Raw genomic sequence first — 24,865 nt, 5'->3', positions numbered from 1 at the left:
CTATGAGAAGACCTTCCCTCCTAATACATGACATCTTACTTTGCTTGAGAGCATTTAATGAGGGACCCTGTCAAAGGCTTTATGAAAATCTAAGTACACTATATCCACTAGAACCCCCTTGTGCACATGCTATTTGACCCCCTCAAAGAATTCTAGTAGACTGGTGAGGTATGATTTCCCTTAACAAAAATCATAGGGACTCTTTCCCAACAAATGATGGTGTCTGAAAAGTCTGTTGAAACAAACTCTTGTTCAATTTTTCAGTGAAGCAAACAAATAAAAAAAATCTTTTTGGATTGAACAAAACATTTACTTTGAGAAAAAATGAAGTTTTTTTTTTACCTTGTGTTTTAAAATAATATAGTGAGCAATATTCTAAACAAAAAATGGGTTTTTGTGAACTGAAACTTTTCTTTTAAAAATATTAAGATTGTTTCAGCTTTTTATGAATTATTTTATGTATGTATGTATGTATGTATGTATTTATTTTGGACTGAAACTTTTTGGTGAATTTGACCAACATTCATGAAATATTTTGGACAAGCAGAATCTACATTTTTTTGTCTGAAAAATGTTTGCCTATCTCTACTCATGAGTCTGTTCTGTCACTCCTTTCATTTCCTGCTACACATCATTTCTTTCTCCAGTTCACTTTTTGCAACTTTTAAATCAAGATGGTATGCTCTAATAAAAGGTGATCTCTGCTATTTATTTTGGGGAAGTTTTATGGCCTGTGTTTTACAGCCTAGATAATCACAGCTGTCCATTCTGGTCTTGGAATCTAAGAGCCTATAAACCAGAGATAGGTTTGAACTGAAAACTGTGGTTAAAGTTTGTGAATATCCTCAAAGGGAGTTCGGAACTCATCTGCCACTGAGCAACAAAGGGAATTGGGCCCCTGTTTCTTTTAAGCTACATTGAAAATCACCATAACAGAGCACAAAGCCTTGCAATTTGAACTGAAAGCATAAGAATAAGATTTTCAGAAGTGTTTGCTGGTAGCCTTAATCTTTCACCATTGAAGTCAAAGGTAAAATGCCCTTTGACTGCAACACTGAGTGTTCCTGAAAATCCTACATGAACCCCTTTGGACAATTGCAGGGAGTTTAGCAAATGAGGTTGGCCAGTAGAGGGAGATACGATAACACACTTCTGTTTGCCAAAAGCTGTGAATGGGCAACAGGGGATGGGCAACTCTCCCCATTCTCAATGTGTTTTTTCTAATTGTTTATTCATTTCGTTATTGGGTGTTCTCATCAAATGATCCTAGAAGGGGATAAAATGGCATAGATAGGGCCAGTTAACCTTATAGGCCACACCCGGTAGAGATTCTGGCTTGACTGAAAATGACCAATGGTTGATAAAGCCCAGCTGATGGAGAAACTGGCTAAGGAATAAAACCAGGAAGTGTGCTGCAGAAAGGGGCTGTAGTGTGGAAGCCACCAGTCACTCTCAGGGTTGGAGATGGAAAAGGAGGAAAGCCAAGTGGAGTGAGAAGCCCTGGGATCCTGGCCCGATGGAAGGGTTTACCAAGAAGGGTGAAGAAAAAAGCCTGTTGGAGGCAGAGTAGGAAGCAGCACAAGGAAAGAGCAGCGAGGTTTGAGATTGTGCAGAGCTTGGCTGCTGACTGTAGGCTGGAACTTGAAGCAGAGGGCTGGCCCAAGTTTTCCTACTATCCATTGGACACAGAATTGTGCGAGATGCCAACTGGACAGCTGGTCCAGAAGGATTTTGTTATCCTGGAAGGGAGCGGGGGACTATACAGTGATCCAATCGGAAGGCTGAGTAGTGAAGGAGGAGAGCACCATGATTCAGAGAGAGAAAGAGAGAGAGAGGCCTCAGAATGAGCAAATGATAGAAGGCAGTGCCAACTGGACCAGAGCTCATTTCCCAGACTCAGACACAAGGAGTTGTCCCTATTACACCACCACTGAACAGAAAAATCAGTTATTTGCATATCACTACTCCTTGGTAAAGGAGGTAAAATACGAATGTAGATTATTACCCTCATAATGAAAACCCTCTGTTCTCACTGAAGCCAACAACTGTTGCACCTGAAAAAGAATAGATATGAGAAAAAATGAACTGCAGATCACCCAGAGAATCTGACTGACATCATGATGCTTATACTGGAGATTATCTATTTGGAATTCTAGGTCAATAAGAATTGCACCTAGGATAATGAGGCTGAACATCAATTGAGCTGAGTATGTGCCTTTCCATCCATTTATATTAAAAGTAATGCCATGAAACCTCAACTGAGATCAGAACCCTATAGTGCTAGGTGTCCTACAAGACACAGGATAAGTCCTGGTCTATACACAGTTTTTGTATCTATTTTAGTTAGGAGTGTGAATTTCTTGTTGTTGAAATAGTTATACAGATACAACTCATAGTATGGACACAGTTATACCAGTAAAAATGTGCCTTATATAATTTATTCTCCTTCCAGTACAGGAAGAAGTAATACCCGTCTATTTCATTTTTTGATGCTATAAGTGCATCCACATGAGAGGGGTTGTACATACATGATGTAGAAAAGGAACTAGAGAAGAGAAAGGACTTGACTAAGGTCAGGAAACATGCTAGTGTCAATGCTAGGAATAGACCTGGAGTCTCTTGAATGACAATTTTGCATCCTCTTGGAAAGTGTCGGTTGCCTGTCAAACGTCAGACTGGCTGCTCTGGAGACAGTCCACTGTGAGTCCTAAGACAAGTGTGGGCTTGGTTTTGCCTATACACAGGAGTGGTGCCACGGTTTTTTGGCACACTAGGCGGGGGTCCTTCCGCACTCCTGGTCGTTGGCAGCAATTCTGCGGGAGTGGGGTCCTTCTGCGCACCCAGTCTTCGGGGCATTTCAGAGGCGGTCCTGGAGTGAGTGAAGGACCCGCCACAGAATTGTCGCAAAAGACCAAGAGAGCGGAAGGACCCCCTGCTGCCGAGTTGCCACCAAGAGCAGCAAAATGCCGCTCCTCCAAATCCTGGTGCCCTAGGTGGCCACCTAGGTCACCTAAATGGAAGCGCCGGCCCTAAATACAACCCAGTTGTGCATTGGTAGTAGTTGGAGACAGATCCCCCAGTAAGTCACAGAATCCTTTGGAATATAATTACCTCCCATCACACTGGAGTTGTGCCTAGCTTTTCATTTAAGTGTAATGGATTATGGAGGCTTTTTTGCCTTGTAACGAAGAGTGGTTGGAAATTTTCCATGGAAATGTTTTTCTTTGGAAATGAAGCTTTTTACTAAACTTTTTTTTTGTTTTTACCAAAAGTTTCTGCTTTCTGGTTAGGAGGAAGGAGGGAATCAAGTTTTTCTTAAGAACTACGCATGTTTTAACTTTTGTCTGAATAAAGTAAAATAATAATTAAAACACCACAACTTTGGTCTAAAAATATTAATTAAAAATAATTTTTGGCAAAAGTTTTGGTGTTAGTTTTTCAAAGAAAAGTCAATTTTTTTCACGGAAAAACAACCATTTTTAAGTGTGTCCTACCTGTAACCCTTGCTGTCAATAGCATGCTCAAATGGTGCAACCATGGGTATCATTACACACATATGCAGAGAGTGGGCAAAAATGTGTTTATTAAGGCTGAGATTTCAAAAAGGCCTGCAGGAGTTAGACTTCCAGTTCCCTTTAAAAGGCCATGGGAGTTAAGCACCAATTTCATGTATGACTTTTTTGAAAATACAGGTTTAAAATATTATGATCTCTCCCATGGCCTGAGTTATTTAGGAGGTCCAAAAACAAAAAGCTTTGGGCTGAAAAATTTTCATCCAAAAATGATTTTTTGGCCAAATTTCAAAGTTAAGAAAAAAGGCAGCTCCCAGACCCCTGTCCAATTTCTTCACCCAGAACCAGGGCATTTCTTAGGCAGGATGAGTGACCCAGTTGTTGTTATCCCTCTTCATCACCACTGAAGAGTTCCTCTTGGCTGCCATGGCATATCACCGCCTCATTGCCATCTGTTACCCACTCCTCTACCCCATTTTTTGAGATAGAGGAGTGGGTAACAGATGGCAATGAAGTGGTCCCGTTTTGGGCCCCACACTACAAGAACAATATGGAAAAATTTGAAAGACTCCAGCGGAGGGCAACTAAAATTATTAGAGGGCTGGAGAACATGATTTATGAGGAGAAGCTGAGGGAACTGGGATTATTTAATATGCTTCAGAGAAGAATGATGGGGGATTTGATAGCTACTTTCAACTAACTGAAAGAGGGGTCCAAAGAGGATGGATGTAGACTGTTCTGGGAAAGCAGATGACAGAACAAGGAGAAATTGTCTCAAGTTGCAGTGGGGGAGGTTTAGGTTGGATATTAGGAAAAAACTTTTTCCCTATACTGTAATGGGTTACCTAGATGGTATCTCCATCCTTAGAGGCTTTTAAGGTCAAACTTGACAAAGCCCTGGCTGGGATGATTTAGTTGGGGATTGGTCCTGCTTTGAGCAGGGGATTGGACTAGATGACCTCCCGAGGTTCCTTCCAACCCTGATATTTTATGATGCACCACAGCCATATGACTTGTATGATGTGCCACCTCCCTTTATCAAGACCTTACCTGTATGATAATGAGACTGGAATTCTTAAAGGAGGCTGCTGGAGTTAGGCACCTGATTCCCTTGGAAATTCAATGGGAGATGGCACCTAATCCATAGGAAATCTCCTCAAATTTCAGTGATTTCTGAGTTCTCAGTGCGAATTGAGAGCATTTAAGGGCAATTCCCAGCATCCTGTAGGATCGACCCCTATGAAATCATGGTGTTTTCATTCACTCATATTGGGATTCTCAAAGAAGCCTAAAGGAGTTGGACACCTGACTGTCACTGAAATTCATTAGGACCCCAGCTCAGCAAATGAAAGATCAGCTCATCAAACCAAGGATGATTCAGTGGAAGAAGAGATTCATTTCAAAGCAAAAGCAATCTCTCTTCCAAGAATATGGCACCATTGGTACTATTGCTGTTTTACACCAGATAGGGACTGGGCCCCATTGACTACATCAATTTAGACCAGCTGGGGTTCTGGCTCATGAGCTTTATAGTGTAACAAACTCGAAAAGCAGGCCAAAACCGAGTGTAGTTTTGAGAATTTTTGAATGAATTTTTTGATCCCTAACCCTAACCTTTAACTCTGAAGAAACCATCAAACTATGAAGTGAACTATTTTCTACCCACCTCGCCATATTAGCTGATCAAGATCTAATTAGGAATAAGTGAAGTGAGGATCCAGTTAGCAGATAAGGTGTCCAGTTTTGGTCACCAGTGTATAGAAAGGATGTAGAGAAATGGCGAAGAATCCAGAGGTGAGAGACAAAGATGATCAGAAGGATGAAATGCAAGCTGTATGATCAAAGGCTGAAGTAACTGGTATGTTTAGTTTGGAAAAGAGGAGATTAAAGGGGGCATAACAGTGGTCTTGAAATACTTGAAAGACTGCCATAAAACAGATGGAGAAAAGTTGTTCTCTTTTGCCGCAGAATGCAGGACAAGAGGCATTGGGTTCAAACTACAGCAAAGCAGATTGAGATTAAACTTCCTAACTGTAAAAACAGCAGGACAATAGAACAAACTGCCTAGGGAAGTTGTGGAAGTTCCCTTACTGGAGGTTTTCAAAAGGAGGCTACATAGGCCTCTGTCTTGGATGCTTTAGATATAACAAATCCTGCATTTTGGCAGGGTATTAGATTAGATGATCCTTGCCATCCCTTCTAACCATATGGTTCTATGATTCTATGATCATGGTGGGCAAGCTTTGTTAGGTTGTTTCAAGAATATCTAGGCACCACTTGCAAAGTTATTTAATTTGAACATCCCAGGTCCATAGTGAAATCCAAACAGTGGTGTTACTCTTCCCAGCTCCCTCCACAACCTAAACTCCATGGTAGCAAGGAGGTGTGACCTCCCTCGGAGATTGACAGGAAGGGACATCCTCACACACCCTCATAGGCAGAACCAAGAAGTCCCTGCCTCCCACCCAGAAGCAGAGGGGCAGGACAGGAACAGGAAGTAGAAAAGGTAGACCCTGAAGCTCAGTTGGTCTGGAGCATCCAAGGGAGACAGATCCTTCTCCCCTGCTGCCAGAATGGGATGCCGAGGACCGTTGCTCCCCCGAGGATTTGCCTGAGCTTCCATAGTGTCCCACCACTCCAAAGACCAAGGAGCTTCTGGGACTTCCACTGACATTGTATCCCTGGGAGACAGAGGATGACCCCTGGATCCAGACACACACCAAGGATAGGATAAGAAGTAGCCCAGGGACAGCCAACTCTAGTCCCGTTGTGTTGCTGCCTGAAGACAGGTCAGCATGTTGCAGCTGGGTTTCCCACTGACCCCGTTGTGTAATACTCCATCACTGTTAGGGCCCTGGGCTGGGACCCAGTGGAGTAGGGTGGGCTCTGGTTCCCCTGCCCCCTGCCACCCCAGCCCTGAGGTGGCAGCCTCCCCACTGTAGGCCAGGAGGCCTGTGTAGTCTATTGTCTGCCAGAGTTAGGATACTAGAGACCATGTGCTGCTCTGCCCTGCCTGAGGGCTGGAGCCTTAGACTGACTGGTGCCTTGCCCTGCCTAAGGACCTGTGCCCCTAGACTGTGTGTTGTTCCACCTTGCCTGAGGCCTGAGCCTTAGACTAGGGCCTCCCCTTGCCTGAGGGCTTGAGCTCCAGAGCCTGATTACTGCCCAGCCCTGCTCATAGGGCCTGGACACCAGAGACAGCTGATTTCTCTCTTTTTCAGACTGCCTTCTTAGGAACTAGACAGTGAGGAGGTATGGCCTCCCTCCTAGATACACAAGGAGGGATGTCCACAAACTCCTACATCCACCCATTCACAATTCAAATTAAAATGTTACTCACAACAGACTATCCATATTCTTCCTTGCTTCATTTCAACAGCAGGGAAATAGTGAATGGCCTTTTTGGCATGTACACAACCACCATTAGGTTTCAGGATCAACATCTTACTTCTAGGGTTGGTCAAAAATTGGGTTTGTGACAAAACAGAGACTTTCCTCCAAAATCTGCTTTCTACAATATGTCTAGTTTTTCATGTGAAAACTGAAAATTGACACCCCCAAAACTTTATTTTTTATATTTTATTTTTTGACCAAAGCAAGTCAGATTTTGGGTTTTCCCTTTTTTGACAAAATGTCATCTTTTCAGTCGAGAGGAAAAAAGAAAACAAAAACTATCTCTCACCATCTTTTCTGAGCTACTCTGCTTTCTGCAGTGAATTTGAGCAGCTCGTACCTACCCCACAGTCATTGTGTTAGGCTCTCTGTAGACTCTGGGACACACTACATTGTTTCACCTGAGTTTCACCCATAAAGATTAAAGGGATATTAACCACTGGGACAATTTACCAAGGGCTGTGGCAATTTTTAAATCTAGATGGGATATTTTTCTTAAAGATCTGCTGTAATTCAAAAAGGAATTCAGGAAAGGGCTCTGGCCTGTGTAATACAAGAGGTCTGACTAGATGATCACACTCTCCCTTTCTGACTTTATATTTTATGAAAGCATTTCAAAAGATCCTTAGGGATTTAGGCACTCAAATTCTATTGACTCTTTCCTCTATTGATCTTTTTTTTTTAAAAATCCCACTTAAAATATATAAAATCTTAAATTCTGGTGCATAAATTGTAATGGCAACAATCTAGCAAAATCTTGTCTAAGCTAACCTGAACTATCTGCTTCATCCAGCAACTCATCATTTAATAGAATGGGGCAAATATTCACATCTTTGCTCAGTATTGGGGAGACTGGTTTCTCTAGGGTTTTGGTGCCCGACCTCAACCTCATGCACACGGCTGTCCTATTTTGCCTAGTTATTTTGTTGCCACGAAGACAGAAAAAAATAAATAAGCTGCTTGTTGGACAGGCTGAACCCTTTACATGCCTGTTCTCCCTCAGGCAGCAAAGAAAAGAATGAAATTAAAAAACTCCCTGGCTTTGCAGGCTGCCAAAAGGAAAAGAGTCCGTTTAAAATCCTGGGGTCTGTGCTTCTGGTTCAAAATGATCCCACCACTCTGGCACCATATCAAGACTGAGTCCTCACTCGAGTGCAGAAGTGGGGGCCCACAGGAATTCTAACAATTAATATTGGCCACTCCAGGCTTGTATTAAACTCTGAAGGTTACAGCTTTTCTCTGACCTTGAATGAGTAGATGCTGCCTCCACCCAAATCCAAAAAACCCTTTGAACCCTAGGAAGGACACTTGGGGTACCTTCAAGCCTTTTCTCCCACCCCACCCCCATCTGGGGAACAGCTGAGAAAGAAAACAAAGGAAATCAGCTGTTGCCAAAAGCTAATGAAACAACATATGCACAAACCTCTTAAGACACACACCAAAAAAAAAAAATCTTGTTCTTAAAAGAGGTCAATTTTCTTCAAAACAATAAGAAAACAACAGCCTGGAACTTAGGCTATAGCTAGATTTTAAAAGAGCAGATATAACAATTAAGCATCAAGAATGGCTTTCTTGAGGTTCAGCTTAATGGTTACAAACAACACAAAAACATTTGGGATTACTACATAGGAGTCAACAAGCCCTACAGAAATAAAAGAGATGAACCTAATTGCGTCTTTCTAGACATTTCCTGATCTACTTACATATCTGGGGTTTCAAATTGAATAGTTCCTAGGTAAGATCTGGTGATTTTCATACCTAGTTCACAGCTTTTTATACCATAGCTCCAGCCATGTCTCTGCTCTGTCCCCTCTCTCCAGAGAATAACAACAGACATACAAAGGGAAAGTTTTTTCCCAATTTTAAGAAGTTCTAGACCTCCCATTGGATCTTTTGGTAAAATGCCCACTCCCTTCCTTTTACCTATGGGCTTTTTAAACCCTTTATAGATAACACAAGTAGAGAACAGGGATTTTGGAGCTAACTGGCTGGCTGGGAGTCCATAAAAGGAAGTTACCCACCACTTCATTTATCACAGCTTCTATTTCTGCCTCATAAATCATCACAGACAGAGTTAGGCAAAGACTTTTCTGACAGAAAATGCTGATTCTATTCTGTCAATGTATATGTGGGAAATTATCAAAAGGTGGCAAAAAAGTAAATAAATACTGGAGAAGATTTTGGGAGGAAATATAAACACAACAACCCACATTGAAAAAATTGAACATTTTTATGTTTAAATATTTTATTTTAAAAAATTGATCAAAATTATTTTTTGGCGATTTTTTTTTCTTTTTGTTCAAAAAGCTGATACTGGGACAAAATTTTCATCCATCTCTAATCCCAGCCTGAGTGAGTGCAAGTGAGGCCCAAACCCTATCTGCATTGCTCTGGGTGCTCAGGGGTTAAAGTAAAGCTTTTACCGGTACGAGGGTGCTCTGGCCCCCCTGGGAGGGGCGGAGCCTTGGGTACTGGTATAACTGAAGGAGTGATTTTATACTGACTTAGCTGAACCCCTGAGATTCTATGGGTGGAAGATCTTACATCAGTTTCAGTCTGGCATATGGCACTTTTAGCCTGTGTCTGCAAATTTACAGGGACCAGCTGAACCCATATGGCCAGTTTTAAACCCTTGTAAGAGAATCCACACATAAGAGTTGCCCTGGTTTGACTAAACTGATTCAAGTTCAACAGGTGCAACTGCCATCCATTGGTGAGGGTGTGTAACAGGCCCCCCTGTGTGCCTATCTACAGAGGATGTGAGTTATTACAGTCAGCAGCTACAGCGCCACGGATCTTTAGTTCAAGCTTTAGAGGTCCCCAGTTCAATCCCCAGTGTGTCAGTCAAGATGGCAGCCATCACACAATGTCTCTTTGGCTACTCTAAGGCCTGGTGTACACTGGAATATTATATTGGCGTAACTGTGTCACTTAGGTGTGTGAAAAATCAACACTCCTAAGTGTCATAGTTAAACCAGCCTATATCTCAGTGTAGACAGTGGTAGGTTGGTGGAACAACACTTCCATCAACCTAGCTACTGCCTCTCGAGGAGGTAGATTACCTACACTGATGGGAGAACCCTTCCCATCAGCTCAGAGAGTATGTACAGATAAGCGCTACATCTGTGCCATCCTTGTCTACACCCAATACAGGTATAACCATGTCACGGGGTGTAGGGTTTTACCAAGATATTTATATTGATACCAACTCTGTTGTGGATAAGGCTATGTTGGTATAAATATGCCTTCTACCAGGATAGCTTACACACCTTCCTATACAAGAATAGCTATACCAGTGTAAACACTTTCATACTAGGATAATTGCATCCACATGAGCAGGCCTGTGCTGCTTTATCTAAAGTGGTAGAGTTAAAGTAGGATATCTCTTTGCATTTAAAGTAACTTAAGTGCTTCCAGGAATGTTACCCAGCAACCTTTGATAGCTGCCTTGCAGTCCAGAGGTAGGAACACAGAACTAAAATGCAGGAGGCCTCAGGTCTACTCCCACCCATGCTTCAGTATGATCTTGGATAAGTCATTTTCCTTGCTTTGTGCCTCAGTTTCCTCCTTTGTACAATGGGAATAATGATACTCTCTGAGGCTACACTGAGGTGAGGGTTTTGGACATGGACAATGGTATCTAGGAAGAAGCTTAGGATGTGGGCGGGACAGTATTTGGGCCCCTCCCCTTCTCTTCTTGACACCTCTGCCTGCATTACTGCCCCTGTGGGCCCCTCTCGCCAGGCATCATGCAGAGAGGCATAGAGGCTGCCTGGGCTGTAGTTAACATAGCATCTCTGTGGCAGGGATACCAGGCCCTGTTGCAGCTCAGCTCAGCATTTGCCATCTGTGAATCCAGGCTGCAGAGACTCATGACAGGGCTGTCAGATGCATGAGTATCATGCAGATATGGAGAATTTGGCAGCCCTGCTTGGGATGCATTATTCAGGCGATTAAATGGCACTCCTCGCGTGAGTAAAGTTAGGCACTCACAGGGGTGAAAGTAAGGGGGTATGGGCCGGTACGGTGTACTGGTAAAAGGTAGCCACTAGTACTGGCCTGTACCACTGACTTTAAAGCGCTGCTGTGGCATGTTGCTGCCCTTTTTGTGCCCCTGATCAAGTGCCCTTTTGAAAATTCAAGGCCTTGTCTAAAGTGACAGCACAATTCCAATTCACCACGGAAGTCGTTCCTTAGTGGATGACATATGACTGAAGTGTTGCATAGGCCTTTATTATTCCCTCTCATTATTATTATTGTTATAATACAATAGGAGTAGGAGTGTAGGCCAATTTCTGATCATCATCAATATCCACAAATTGGCAACAATAAGACTACAAACATAGCCTATTGTAATATCTGACCAGTTTATTCATAATAATAACACTAGACTTGTATTTGTATTGTGATTTTTCTCCTTGTTTCACCCAGTGCATTATAGTAGCATACTAATAGAAATTCATTTCTCTGCTGTCTTTTGTTAGCCGGGAACTAAGCTGTTAAAGAATAAAATCAGAAACCAACTTTCTTCTAGGTGTTTAACGATGTGAAGGCTTTTCCTTGCCCAGTCTGCTCCCTGGGTCTGCAGGGACTTGTTAGAGAGCCTGGTTAGTAATTGTCTCCGTGCTAATTAAGGTAGGAAGTCATGGCAAGGAAGCGCTGTAGCTGTGCATGTCCTAAGGTGTCTCATTCGATTAGCAGACTGGGGTTCCTGCCAGCTGAGCATCCTCTAGGCAAAGCTGGGAGCGTCTTTGATGTGACTGTAACCGCAAAGACTGATACTCCCAATGCTTGTCATTTCAGGTCTAATCATCCTCTTACTGTGGGTCCTGCATCCCTGGTCAGAGCCCGTAATTGAATTAAGTGTGAAACCACCATCCTCCTTTGCATCCTCTGCTCTTTGAGCCTAAATGGGTCATTCACAGCATTTTCTATGTACACACGTACCCTGGGACAGTCCCACAACTAAACTAGCAGCTGAGACTTGCTGGGCAGGAATACTCAGCAGCAAAAATCACTGTGATTGTGGCAGATTGAGCCAAACGGAAATATTTATTATAATCATTTATTATTTGCATCATGGCAGCACCTGCAGCCCCAGCCACCCCCAGGACATTGTCAGGGTTTGAGAAACTTGAGGCTAACAAGTACAATTTACAGAAGTATCTATGTGATTTAGGAGTGGAAGGCCCAATTTTTTAAAAGCATACAAATGCCAATGAGAGTTAGGGGCTTGGGCACTTCAAATATCCCACTTGGCAACCAACTGCTTTTTAGGCATCTAAACACCTTTAAAAATCTGACTGTAAATCATGCTTCAAAATTGGCCTTATCCATCTAAGTCACATAGGCCTGGATTTTTAATGGTATTTAGGTGCCTATGGGAGTTAGGCTCCCAAATACCTTTGTGCATCTGAGCCTTTGGTTTTGCTGCACGAAGTGGAGAATTGTATAAATTTGGAAAGAGTCTTTGAATATTAGTAAAATGCTAAATTGGTATGACGTGGTATGTTAACTGCCCACTTCCTCTTGAATGGTCTCTTACAACCTCTTAACTCCATATGCTAAACAAGCTGTTACACTTTGTTTGTAGCTCTGACCCTCTGAGTACTTTTCCCAGACCTAAAGGAGAGCTTTGTGTAAGCTTGCAAGCTTCTCTCTTTCACCAGCAGAAGTTGGTCCAAAAAAAGATACCACCTTGTCTGTGTAATACGTTATTTTTTATTGTAACTTTGTCAGAATATATATATATATATCCTGACAGGAGATTAGACTATAATTATTTAATGACAGTATATGCTGAGATTCAAAAGTTAACACTTTATAACTATTAAAACACAAATTGTCACATCATATGTAAAAATAGACAAAGCAAATATCCCCAAAGCAAACTCTAATAAATTCTTATTAGAGTTGTTCTTTAGTGAATGAAATATGACTGAAGTGTTGCAATAAGACTACAAACATAGCCTATTTTTATAATATATGAACAGTTTGTTCATAATAGTAACACTAGGCTTGTATTTGTCTTGTGATTTTTCCAAGCTTAAGTCTCATAGACTCATAGACTCTAGGACTGGAAGGGACCTCAAGAGGTCATCGAGTCCAGTCCCCTGCCCTCATTGCAGGACCAAATACTGTCTAGACCATCCCTAATAGACATTTATCTAACCTACTCTTAAATATCTCCAGAGATGGAGATTCCACAACTTCCCTAGGCAATCTATTCCAGTGTATAACTACCCTGACAGTTAGGAACTTTTTCCTAATGTCCAACCTAAATCTCCCTTGCTGCAGTTTAAGCCCATTGCTTCTTGTTCTATCATTGGAGGCTAAGGTGAACAAGTTTTCTCCCTCCTCCTGATGACACCCTTTTAAATACCTGAAAACTGCGAGGGTGTCATCAGGGCAGGGGACTGGACTCGATGACCTCTCGAGGTCCCTTCCAGTCCTAGAGTCTATGAGTTTATGAGACTTAAGCTTGGAAAAATCACAAGACAAATACAAGCCTAGTGTTACTATTACGAACAAACTGGTCATTGGCGTCTCATTGGCGCCTCGCCTGTGTATTTGCTGAACCCTGGCTGAATGGCTTGGGGCCTAGCACAAGCCTCTTATAACTCATCATATTCCAGCTCAGAGATGACTCATAGGGCTTAGGCAGGTTCAGGCTCAGAGGTCACTCAGGGATGACTCAACATAGCTGGTCTCCTACCACCAAAGCTTGGGTACTGTCCACCAGGGGGCACAGGGGAGCTCTTCCAGGGCTGTGAGTGTGTACCAGCTAAACCTGGTCAGAAATTGGTGTGGCTTTTCTGTCTCCTGGAAATTTTTTGAGGTTTCTGTGAAAAATCAAAATCTGAAATATTTTGGCCATAAAGCCAAAGCATTGTGATTCACCAGTACCACCCATGTGTGTATCAATGGGGTTGTAGTTCAGGTGCCTCATGAACCATTCTACTCTACTGGTAAGACTCCCAAATTTTGGTCTACATATTTGGCGCTTTGCCAAGATCTCCCCGATCATCATCATCATTATCATCATTTTTCTCAAAAAGAAAATTCCATTGGGAAATAGTTTCAATTAAAATGTCCCATCAGCCCTACTATCAACCCTTGTGATTCCAGAAGAATAAGGGGAAAAAATGGTCACTGTTCCTCTCGGAGACTGCAGTTCCGCTTGTCCTGAAAAAGGATCCAGGATCAGTCCTTACTACAGCTGAGTGCGAAACAGTTTTCTTTTGTGGTGAGAATTTGTGAGATTTAAAACAAACAAATAAAACCCACACTGAATCAGGATGAAATGTCAAAGTTTTCACAAATTGGGGAAAAAATTGAATCAGGTTGATCAAAATATTAAATCCTGATATTTTCAAAAACATTCATTTGAATTTTGATCTTTGGTATTTTTTACTATACATCTCTAAACAAAAAAGTCATTTTGAATGGAAAAAAATGGCTTTTTTTTCATTTCATAAATATCCAAATTTCCCATTTTGACAATTTCAGAACTTGTTTTTCAAAAACATTGAGAAAAGAAAGTCATCAAAGTGACCCCCTTCCCCACAAATGATTCTGGTTTCAGTGAACCGGCATTTTTTGATGTTAAAATGTCAATACATTGTATTTGTCTGTAACTATATCCCACGTCAAAGGACTAGATTCTGCTCTCATTAAAGGGTGAGTTAATCTGGATCAACATCACTGAAGCTCGTGGAGTTACTCTAGATTAACACCAGTATGAATAGGTTTGGCAGAATTTGATTTGTATTTTTTAAATAATTTTGATGAAAAATTCCAATGTTTATTTTTAAGCACTTTTTTCAATTCTGATTGATTTAAAATTTCACAGCTGTGGGAAATTGGGGTGTGTCAGACAATAGAAGGGGTCAAAAATAATTACTTAATGACTTTATAGCTTTGTAACTATTAAAACTCAAATTGTCAATGTCACATGTCAAACTATACAAAGAAAATATCCGTAATCAAACTCTAATTCATTTTCAGGGGACATTTTTCTTACTCTTCCTATCTGTACGTGTCATAAACAGATAGTTAAGGGTTAATAGAACAGAAGTATTTCATGTCTCTTTTGCCTGTAAGGGGTTAACAAGTTCAGTGAGCCTGCCTGTCACCTGACCAGGGGACCAATCAGGGGACAGGATACTTTCAAATTCTGAGAGAGGGAAGTTTTTGTGTGTGCTGTTAGTTTTTGGTTGTTGTTCTCTCTGGGTTCTGAGAGTGACCAGACGTGTAACCAGGTTTCTCTCCAATCTCCCTGATACAGGTTCTTATAGATTCAAAAAAGTAAGTACTAGGTGATAAGGTGTGTTAGGCTTATGTTTATTTTCTTTATTTGCAAATGTGTATTTGGCTGGGAGGAGTTCAAATGTGTATTTGGGTGGAAGGAGTTCAAATCTGTATTCTTCTGAAAGGATTTTAAATTGTACTTGTATACTTAGGCTGGGAGGGTATTCCCAGTGTCTATAGCTGAAAGACCCTGTACCTATTCCATTTTAAATTTACAAAGATAATTTTTACTGTTTTTTCTTTCTTTAATTAAAAGCTTTTCTTGTTTAAGAACCTGATTGTTTTTTTTATTCTGGAGAGACCCCAAGGGACTGGGTCTGGATTCACCAGGGAATTGGTGGGGAGAAAGGAGGGAAGGGGGAGAGAAAGGTTAATTTTCTCTCTGTGTTAGGATTACTTTCCCTCTCAGGGAGAGTCTGGGAGGGGGAGAGAGGAGGAGGGGGGAAGGTGGATTTTCCTCTCTGTTTAAAGATTCACAGTTTGAATCACAGTGATCTTCCAGTTAACTCAGGGAGGGGAAGCCTGGGAGAGGCAACGGTGAGGGAAAGGGTTTACTTTCCTTGTGTTAAGATCCAGAGGGACTGGGTTTTGGGGGTTCCTGGGCAAGGTTTTTGGGGGACCAGAGTGTACCAGGCACTGGAATTCCTGGTTGGTGGCAGCGCTACAAGTACTAAGCTGGTAATTGAGCTTAGAGAAATTCATGCTGGTACCCCATCTTTTGGACGCTAAGGTTCAGAGTGGGGAATTATACCATGACAGTACGTTTCATCTATTATTGATGGAAATATTTTTGTCAGTTTGTATGTATACAGTACAATTAATGTTTACGGCATTTATTGATAAAATATTTAATGCTTCCAAGCCTAAATACACCTGAGACCAGAATCCTGTTAGGTAACCAGAATGTGCTTGGCAGTTTCATGCTAGAATTGACCTATTATGTACTGGAAATGAAGTGAAAATGGTTAGTATTAGTTTCAATATCCATCTAATCCAGTTTTGGTTTCAGAGATTTGAAGGACAGAAGAGAACAATTGTAATCATGTAATCAGACGTTCTGTAGAACAAAGGTCATATAACTTCCCTGAAAGAACTCCTGTTTTAATTAGAGCAAGTCTCTTAGAAAAAACAACCCAGTCTTATTTAAAAATTGACAGTGATGTTGAATCCACCACAGACCTGCGTAAATTGATCCAATAATTAATTACCCACAGTGGTAGAAATTTACATCTTATTTCCAATCTCAATTTGTTAACCTCAACTTCTAGCCGTTGAATCTTGATATACCTTTGCCTGCCAAATAGAAGAACCCTCTATTATGAAATATTTATTCCCAGGGTAGGTACTTAAAGACAGTGATCAAATCATAACAATATAGGAATGGCCATTCTGGGGCACATCAAAGGTCTGACTGTGGCCAATGCCAGGTGCCCCAGAGGGAATGAACAGAACAGGTAATTATCAAGTGATCCATCCCCTGTCACCCATTCCCAGCTTCTGGCAAACAGAGGCTAGAGAAACCATCCCTGTTCAATCACCCTTTAACCTTCTCTTTTGTAAGCTAAATAGACTGAACTCCTTGAATATATCAGTATAAGGCATGTTTTCTAATCCTTTAATCATTCTCCTGGCTGTTCTCCATATCTTCTCCAATTTAACATCCTTCTTGAATTGTGGACGGAAGAATCAACACAGTGCTGTAGCAACAGTTGGACCAGTGCCAAATATAGAGGTAAATGTACCTCTTTATGGCATCTCAGGATTTTCCCTGTTTATGCTTCCAAGGACTGAATCTGCTGCTTCTGCCTAATGTGTTGCCATAGCATCATTGCTGATAGCTCATGTTCAGCCATTCATCCACCATGGCCCTCAAGTGCTTTTCAGAGTCATGTCTTCCCAGAATAGAGCCCCCCATCATGTAGGTATGGATTATGTTGTTTATTCTTAGATGTGTCTCTTTATACGTAACTGTATTAAAACATCTATTGTTTCCTAGTGCCCAGCTTGCCAAGTGATCTAGCTCACTCTGTATGAATCACCTGTCCTCTGCATTTTTTGTCACTCCCCAAATTTTTGTGACATCTGCAAACTTTATCAATGATTAGTGTAGGTTCCCCTCTAGATCACTGATAAAAATGTTGAATAGCATAGTGCCAAGAAATGATCCAAAGCCCCGTATATAACTGGACACATAAAATACCTAAGATAAATGTAAATCAAAGTATGTATTTTTAGTATTTACAGCCTTGGGCTGACTTTTCCACCTTGCATTCTCTACAGCCTTCTCCATACCACACATGATTTCCATCCCCAAGAACCAATACCTGCAGGACCCCAAATAAGCACCAAATAAGGTAGGAAATGTTGCATTCTGGAAGCTGAATGAGAGATGCAGATGCGCCAAATTCACCATCTGGCTGTTTTTTGTGTGTGGCCTGAACTGGTAGGTGTTCTCTGAGAATGCCTGATTGGGCCCCGTAGTGAGTTAGATGGGAGTGGGGAACCTAACTGGTGAATCCCACTGGGGGTTAGTTGTGTGCTAAGGTGACAAGCACACAGCAGATTCAGGACATAGCCAGTTTTATGCATGCCCAATAACTTAGGCACCTTGAGGACTTTACCAGTGGAAATGTAGGCACCTGTAGAATTGGATGGCAGCTGAGCAGGAGTTTTCAAGGCCTCAGTCGTGCCTAAATGTTGACTTTGCCACCAAAAGTGGCAGTTAGGCACCTAAGTCCCTTTATGGATATAGCCCTGGGTGTCTAAATCCCTTAGCCTCCTTTGAAAATCCCAGCCACAGGCTTCAAGAGAATGAGAGGCATGATGTGGGGGTAAATGGATGGTGGGTAGGGGTTTCCCCCTGAGTTTTGTGTTCCTGCATTGGATATATCTGAAGCAAAAGCTGATGTCACTCTTCAATTGATTGCATTCTGAGTTTATATCAGATATATACAGTTCATCAAAACTGCTGAAAGTGCAAGCTATTTCATTACACAAGAATATATAGAAAAGATACCAGCTGTGGAAGATAAGGTGATGCAGCATAGCTAAGGCAGGCTGAGGCCATGTCTATACTATGGGGACTATGGTGGCCTAGCTCTGGTACCATACCAATGTTGGCATAACCTCAGAATGTAGAAACAGCCTACAATGGTGAGGGGGGTTTTCCATTGGTGTAGGAACATCACTTGCCTGAGCAGTTGTAGCTAGGTCAAGAGAGTCTTCTGCAGTTGGCCTAGCTGAATCTAGGGGCTAGGTGGGGATTGGTACATTGCTCAGGGAGGTAGGGGAGTTTTCACCTCCTTAAGTGACATAGCTATGTTCACCTAAATTTTAACTATAGTCCAGGCGTGAGTTTTGACTTACAATAAGGATACATACTGTTATGCTGGAAAGAGCTAATGGCTGTCATTAAGTGGGTGTTTGATCCACCAGAGATCTGGTGGACACCAATGGCTGTGTTAATCACTCAGTGGCTCAAGGCCCTGGGCTGCATGGGTAGGTCTGAGCAGAGCTGAACCATGGGGTCTATGGAATTCCCTGATCGCAGATGAGTTTGGTTTGATTTTTGCAAGCTTAGCGTGTGTTAAGGAGGAGAGGCAGCTTTGATCCTCACCTTGGGAGAAGCAGAGAGACGGAGCAGCTTGGGCACAGAGTTTGCTGGAGGGGAAGACCTAGGAATTTCTGAATCAAGTACTTGCTTTCTGCTGTTTGTCTCCACAGGATGCTGTGCATGCTTTGTAAATAAACAGGACTGTGCCAAAGAAACATTTGAATTGAAGCTTCAATTCCTCCCCCTAATGGAAACAAGCCAACAAGGCCATGAATACTGGTTAACCTCTTGAGCCAAAGGGCCAACAACATAGGATGATCCAAAGCCCACTAAAGACTTCCATTCACTTTAATAATCTTTGGGTCAGGCCCACTGTTTAGCTCTTAATCTAATACAGACAATGTGGAGGTTTTTTTTGGTTTCTCTTCATTCACATGTTCTGTCCATTCGCATTTCTACAGGTTTTTGCAGCACTTGTTCTTGGGGAGTAGTACCTTATGATGCAAGTGGTCTGATTTCAATAGGACTATACGTGGAATAATCCCTGATCCTGCCAGCTGATCCTGCATTGACAGAGAGCAATTTGTAGAACTGAGCACAAGGACTTGGAAAGAAACCTTCAAGGAGTTAGTGCAACAGTGCCTAACTACCTTAGGTTCATTTAAAACTCCTGGCCTAAGATGTTCAAACTAAGTAAGAGTTACAGACATCAGTTAGCTCAGGTGTATTCTTGCCAGCAAGTTAAAAAAGTATGGATTGGATGAATAGACAATAAGATGGATAGAAAGCTGGCTAGATTGTTGGGCTCAATGGATAGCGATCAATGGCTCGATGTCTAGCTGGCAGCTGGTATCAAGCGCAGTGCCACAGCAGTCGGTCCTGGCGCCAGTTTTGTTCAACCTCTTTATCAATGATCTGGATGATGTGATGGATTGCTCACTCAGCAAGATTGCAGATGACACTAAGCTGGGGAGAGAAGTAGATATGCTGGAAGGTAGGGATAGGGTCCAGAGTGACGTAGACAAATTGGAGGATTGGGCCAAAAGGAATCTGATGAGGTTCAATAAGGACAAGTGCAGAGTCCTGCACTTTGGACAGAAGAATCCCATGCATGGTTATAAACTGGGGACTGACTGGTTAAGCAGCAGTTCTACAGAAAAGGACCTGGGGATTAAAGTGAATGAGAAGCTGGATATGAGTCAGCAGAGTGCCTTTGTTGCCAAGAACGCCATTGGCATATTGGTCTGTATTAGTACGAACATTGCCAGCAGATCGAGGCACTATTCGGCACTGGTGAGGCCACACCTGGAGTATTGTGTCCAGTTTTGGTCTCCCCACTACAGAAGGGATATGAACAAACTGGAGAGAGTCCAGCGGGGGACAACAAAAATGATAAGGGGGCACATGACTTACGAGGAGAGGCTGAAGGAACTGGGCTTGTTTAGTCTGCAGAGAGATGAGTGGGGGGGGGGGATTTGATAGCAGCCTTCAACTACCTGAAGGGGAGTTCCAAAGAAGATGGAGCTAGGCTGTTCTTAGTGGTGGCAGATGAAAGAACAAGAAGCAATGTTCTCAAGTTTCAGGGGGATGTCTAGGTTGGATGTTAGGAAAAACTATTTCTCTAGGAGAGTGGTGAAACACTGGAATGTGTTACCTAAGGAGGTGGTGGAATCTCCATCCTTAGAGGTTTTTAAGGCCCTCCTAGAGAACTCCCTGACTGGGATGATTTAGTTGGTGTCGGTCCTGCTTTGAGCAGGGGATTGGACTACACGACCCCCTGAGGTCTCTTCCGAATCTAATATTCTATGATTCTAAATACAGATATTGGCTGCAGTGACAAGAATTCTGATCAGGTGACAAACTTTGTGTCATCTCATCACTTTGGGAAATTTTCCAGAGATTGGAACTATTAATGGAGAACACAAGAAATTCAGACCACAGGGTTCAGTGGTTATATCACAAATGGAATAGGTTTCTGGCGGTGTCAAAAGGCATCAGAATTTCCTTTCCAGAAATACATGAGAAAGGAGGGAAACATTATAGTATGACTTAATATTTGACCCTTTTGCCAGGGACAGTTAGTCCCTTTTTTTGCTGGTTGGGTTTCCTGCCGGTAAAGTAGATGTACACATAGTGGATGAGCAATCAGAAACAGTGACCATTTTAAATCCCCATTTGCTAACTGTCATTTTTCAGACTGGGTGTTTTCAGTTTTTTGAAAAAATCCTGAAAAAAATAAACGTTTTGAAGTTTTCCACAGGAGGGTGCGTGGATGGAATCATACACCATTTCTGCTAAAGAGATCCCTGCAATGCTTAATTTGTGCTAGGGCTTTCCAGGGCTGAGCCCCAGCACCTCTAGGCTTGGCTGTTCATAGCCCTGACATCTTTGGGCTTGCTGTCTCAATTATGAATGTAAAAAAATTGTTTGATCACCTCTTTCATTACAAATTAAGCATTGTATCCTCACTTTTGTTTAAGCTGAGAAATAGAGACATTTCTCCAAGATTGGAACAAATAATGAGGAATGTAATAATTACATACTAGAATGTTTTTGTGGTATATCACAAATGACTAGTCGTGGAAGGACTTGATTTTGATCTGTAAATATACACAAACATTGATTTCACCATACACACACATACAGACAAAAAATATTTATTGATAGGAAAGTAAGAAAATGCTTCCTGACAAATTAGGGTTTTATTTAAGGATATTTACTTTGTATATTTTTCACATGTGATGTTGACAATTTGTGTTTTAATAGTTATACAGCTTAAACTCTTTGAATCTCAATATATAATGTAATTTTAAAAAATGTCTGATTCCCACATACAACTGTGAAAATATAAATAGATACCAAAAAAAGTTTAAAATACATATTTTTGTGGAATGTATAAATTTAAATAATTTAAATTAGGAAAAAAAGTCTTAAAATAATCACAGATTATTATTAAAAATTGACTTTTGCCAACCCTAAAAATAACCTCATAAGGGTTTAGACAATTTTGGAATAATTATTTAAAACAAAACACAAGAGGAAAAAAGAACAAAGGGTGTCATTATGCCATAATACCCATTGAAGTCAATGTGAACTCCTCCCTCCATTTTGGTCAGCATTGAATTTATTTGTCAAATCTAGTTTGGATACCCCGAAACTCAACGGACGCTTAACAGCAATAAATCTATAAAGATAGAAAATGGGATTTTCACAGCAGTTTAGGAAATTTAAATTATCCTAGGTTGCAGAGCAGTTTTTAAACTAAGAGATGGGAAAAAGCTGACTGCTCCAGTGGACCACGTGGATCAGACAAAGACTTCTCTCAGAGGACAGTCTATTGATAGAGAGACTCTAGGAAGAGGATAAAGTAGGGGCCAGATCAGACAAGAAACATTCACATACAAAATAATCTGACACATCAGAAAAAGCCAAACAAATAAATTGACCAATTTTTTATGTGCTTCTACACAAATGATAGAAGTCTAACTAATAAGATGGGTGAACTAGAGTGCCTTGTGTTAAAGGAGAATATTGATATAATAGGCATCACAGAAACCTGGTTGAGTGAGGACAATCAATGGGACACAACCATTTTGGGGTACAAAATATAGTGGAAGGACAGAACAGGTCATGCAGGGGCTATATGTGAAAGAAAATGTAGAATCAAATGAAGTAAAAATCTTAAGTGAATCTGCATGTTCCATAGAATCTCTATGGATAGTAATTTCATGCTCTAATAAGAATATAACAGTAGGGATCTATTATAGACCACCTGACCAGGACAGTGATAGCGACAATGAAATGCCAAGGGAGATTAGAGAGGCTATCAAAATAAAGAAATACTGGGGGATTTCAATTATCCTCATATTGACTGGGAACATGTTACCTCACGATGAAATGCAGAGACAAAATGTCTCGATACTTTACATGACTGCTTCTTGGAGCAGCAGGTACAGGAACCCACAAGGGGAGAGGCAATTCTTGATTTAGTCATGAGTGGAGCACAGGATATGTTCCAAGAGGTAACTATAACAGGACCGCTTGGAAATAGTGACCATAATATAATAACTTTTAACATTTCTGTGGTGGGAAGAACACCTCAACAGTCCAACACTGTGGCATTTAACTTCAGAAAGGGGAACTATGCAAAAATGAGGGGATTAGCTAAACAGAAATTAAAAGGTACAGTGACTAGAGTGAAATCCCTGCAAGCTGCATGTACACTTTTAAAAGACACCATAATAGAGGCCCAACTTAAATGTATACCCCAAATTAAAAAAACACAGTAAAACAACTAAAAAAGGGCCACCGTGGCTTAACAATCATGTAAAAGAAGCAGTGGGAGATAAAAAGACATAATTTAAAAAATTAAATCCCAATGAGATAAATAGAAAGGAGCATAAAAACTGCCAAATTAAGTGTAAAAATGTAATAAGAAAAGCCAAAAAGACGTTTGAACAACATCTAGCCAAAAACTCAAAAGGTAATAACAAAAGGTTTTTTAAGTACATCAGAAGCAGGAAATCTGCTAAACGGCCAGTGGGGCCCCAGATGATCGAGTTACAAAAGGAGCACTTAGAGATGATAAAGTCATTGCAAAGAAACTAAATGAATTCTTTGCTTCAGTCTTCATGGCTGAGGATGTTAGGGAGATTCCAAAACCCGCGATGGCTTTTGTAGGTGACAAATCTGAGGAAATGTCACAGATTGAGGTGTCACTAGAGGAGGTTGTGAAATTAATTGATAAACTTAACAGTAAAAAGTCACCAGGACCAGATGGCATTCGCCCAAGAGTTCTGAAAGAACTCAAATATGAAATTGCGGAACTACTAACTATGGTTTGTAACCTGTCCTTTAAATTGGCTTCTGTACCCAATGCCTGGAAGTTAGCTAATGTAACACCAATATTTAAAAAGGACTCTAGAGGTGATCCCAGCAATTACAGGTGGGTAAGTCTAAGGTCAGTACTGGGAAAATTAGTTTAAACAAGGGTAAAGAATGAAATTCTCAGACACATAGAAGAACATAAATTGTTGGGCAAAGGTCAACATGGTTTCTGTAAAGGGAAATCATGTCTTACTAATCTTTAAGAGTTCTTTTAAGGGGTCAACAAACATGTGGACAAGGGGGAGCCATTTGACATTGTGTACTTAGATTTCCAGAAAGACTTTGACAAGGTCCCTCACCAAAGGCTCTTACGTAAATGAAGTTGTCATGGGATAAAAGGGAAGGTCCTTTCATGGATTCAGAACTGGTTAAAAGACAGGGAACAAAGGGTAGGAATTAATGGTAAATTCTCAGAATGGAGAGGGGTAACTAATGGTGTTCCCCAAGGGTCAGTTCTCGGACCAATCTTATTCAACTTATTCATAAATGATCTGGAGAAAGGGGTAAAAAGTGAGGTGGCAAAGTTTGCAGATGATACTAAACTGTTTAAGATTGTTAAGACCAAAGCAGACTGTGAAGAACTTCGAAAAGATCTCACAAAACTAAGTGACTGGGCAACAAAATGGCAAATTAAATTTAATGTGGATAAATGTAAAGTAATGCACATTGGGAAAAATAACCCCAAGTATACATACAATATGATGGAAGCTAATTTAGCTACAACTAATCAGGAAAGAGATCTTGGAGTCATCATGGATAGTTTTCTGAAGACATCCACACAGTGTGCAGTGGCAGTCAAACAAGGAAGCAGGATGTTAGGAATCATTAAAAAGGGGATAGAGAGTAAGATGGAGAATATCTTATTGCCCATATATAAATCCAACACCCACATCTTGAATATTGCGTACAGATGTGGTCTCTTCATCTCAAAAAGATATACTGCACTGGAAAAGGTTCAGAGAAGGCAAGTAAAATGATTAGGCGTTTGGAACAGGGCCCATATGAGAAGAGATTAAAGAGGCTAGGACTTTTCAGCTTGGAAAAGAGGAGACTAAGGGGGGATATGATAGAGGTATATAAAATCATGAGTGATGTGGAGAAAGTGAATAAAGAAAAGTTATTTACTTGTTCCCATGATATAAGAACTGGGGCCACCACATGCAATTAAGGGGCAGCAGGTTTAAAACAAGTAAAAGGAAGTTCTTCACAC

The sequence above is a fragment of the Gopherus evgoodei genome, chromosome 21, assembly GCF_007399415.2.
Source record: "Gopherus evgoodei ecotype Sinaloan lineage chromosome 21, rGopEvg1_v1.p, whole genome shotgun sequence".
Taxonomy (NCBI): Eukaryota; Metazoa; Chordata; order Testudines; family Testudinidae; genus Gopherus; species Gopherus evgoodei.
Note: the sequence above shows the minus strand (reverse complement) of the source record.